This window comes from Pongo abelii, chromosome 22 (genome assembly GCF_028885655.2).
Source record: "Pongo abelii isolate AG06213 chromosome 22, NHGRI_mPonAbe1-v2.0_pri, whole genome shotgun sequence".
Taxonomy (NCBI): Eukaryota; Metazoa; Chordata; class Mammalia; order Primates; family Hominidae; genus Pongo; species Pongo abelii.
The window spans coordinates 2,402,297-2,404,503 of record NC_072007.2 but is presented as its reverse complement, the minus strand read 5'-3'; positions in this window follow the sequence as shown (position 1 = coordinate 2,404,503).

Here is a 2,207-nt window from a genome sequence, read left to right as displayed (position 1 = left end):
GACCCCGCCGGGAAGGCAGGGAAGGAAGGAAACCAATGAAACAAGCAAGCAAACGATGAACATGACAATGACCTAGAATAACCCATGAGAATAAAGAAGCAAATAAGAGGGTACGAATAAAGCTAAAAGGTAAGGTAATGAAGATGACAATCCACCGTTTTCTCTCCAGCCCAGCCCAGCCCAGGTGGAGTGGAGGCGCGCGATCACAGCCCACGTTCGCCTCTGCCTCCCGGGCTTAAGAGATCCCTGTAGTCCCATCCCAGCTACTTGGGAGCCTGAGGTCACCAGAGCCCAGAGTGAGAAGATCAGGCAGGCCCCAAAAGAAAAGAAAATAAATACACGAACATTGTTAATCCATAATAAACGAAGGATATACATATACGGGTATATGTAAATGACATGGGTTTTTACGTCATACACGTTCATCCATTAAAATTAACATCTATCCTATACACATGTGTGAATGATGGAAATGTCTAGTTTTATCACTAGATTATTTTCGTCGGTGTAGGTACGTGTCCGTGTGTCCATATCTATGTGTCTATCTATCTAGATAGATATACGTATGCTCACACACAGCAGCGTGCAGAAAAGAAGATTGAAAACAAGAAGGAATCGGCCGGGCGCGGTGGCCGACACCCGTACTCCCGGCACGCTTTGGGAGGCGGAGGCGGGGGAGGGGGAGGGGGAGGGGTGGGGGGAATCGCTAGGTCAGGAGTTCGAGACCAGCCCGGCCAATATGGTGAAATTCCGTCTTCGCTCAAAATACAAAAACTGCTGTTCGCTTGAGAGCCCTGGAGGCAGCGGCGGCGCCGAGCCGAGGAGGCACCACCGCGCTCCAGCTCCAGCTCGGGCGACAGAGCGAGATTCCGTCTCCAGAAAGAAGGAAAGAATGGGGGCGGCGGGGGAAACACACACACACACACACACACACACACACACACACACACACACACACGACCAAAAAAAAACAAGAGGGAGTATTACTGGCCGACGGCAACAGCGACTCCCTCCCTCTTAAAAGTCCCGCGGACGCAAACTCCAAATGGGGCAGAGAAAAATGTAGGAGAGGGAGTTCCGCGTGGTCCCAGCTCCACCGAAGGCCGAGGCCGGTGAAGGGCACCCGCGCGTGAACGGGGATCGGCGCCCTCGCAGCGATCCACCGCAGCCCGCGGAGGGAACGGCCAGCGGCCGGCCTGCCGGTCGACCCGGGACACGGCGGGCCGCCTGCCGAGTCCGGGGCTCGCGGGCGGCCGCCGATCGACCCCGGAGGTCCGAAACAGGAGCGGCCGCCAGCCGAGGTCGCCCGTGTGTGGGGACGCCCCGGGCCTCGCCGCCGCCCGCTTCCCGCCACCCTCGGAGGAAAGAGGGGGAAGGACGCGCGAGGGCCGGGACCCCGGGTGGGCGACCCCCTGGCCCGGGCGGCCACCCCCGGGACGGGGGCCGGCGGGCCACGGACCCGGCTCGGCGCGGCCGCCTCCGCGGCTCCCACCCACGCTCCCCGAGCTCCGTCCCAGCCCGGAGCGGACGAGCCGCCCCGGCGGGGAACGGGGAGGAGGCGGGAGCCGAAGAAGCGGGGCGCGCCGACCGGGGACGCGCGCCCGCCCCCCCACAGCCCCGCCCCGCCCCGCCCCGCCCCGCCCGTGGTCGGCGGGGAGGGAGGAAGACGAACGGACGGACCGACGGCGCCGGACGCGCACGCCCCGCCGGGCCCCGAGACCAGGCAGGCCCAAAAAGAAAAGAAAATAAACGAAAATCGTTAATAAATAAGAAACAAACGAAAGAAGGAAGGAAGGAAGGAAGGAAATACATATACAGGTATATGTAAATGAAATGGGATTTTATGTCATACATGTTCATACATGCACATCTATAATATAAGCATGTCTTAATTATGGAAATATATAGTTTTATCAGTAGATATTTTTGTCGGTGTATGTATATATGTATGTATGTACATATCTGTCTCTATCTACATCTATAGGTATAGATATCTCTCTCTCTCTCTATATAGATATATCTTATACCTATAGACACATATACGTATGTTCACACACCGCAGCGTGCAGAAAAGATTGAAAAAAAGAAGGAATCGGCCAGGCGCGGTGGCTGAGGCCCGTACTCCCGGCACGGTTTGGGAGGCCAAGGCGGTGGGGGGGGGGGGGGGTGGATCGCTAGGTCAGGAGTTCGAGACCAGCCAGGACAAT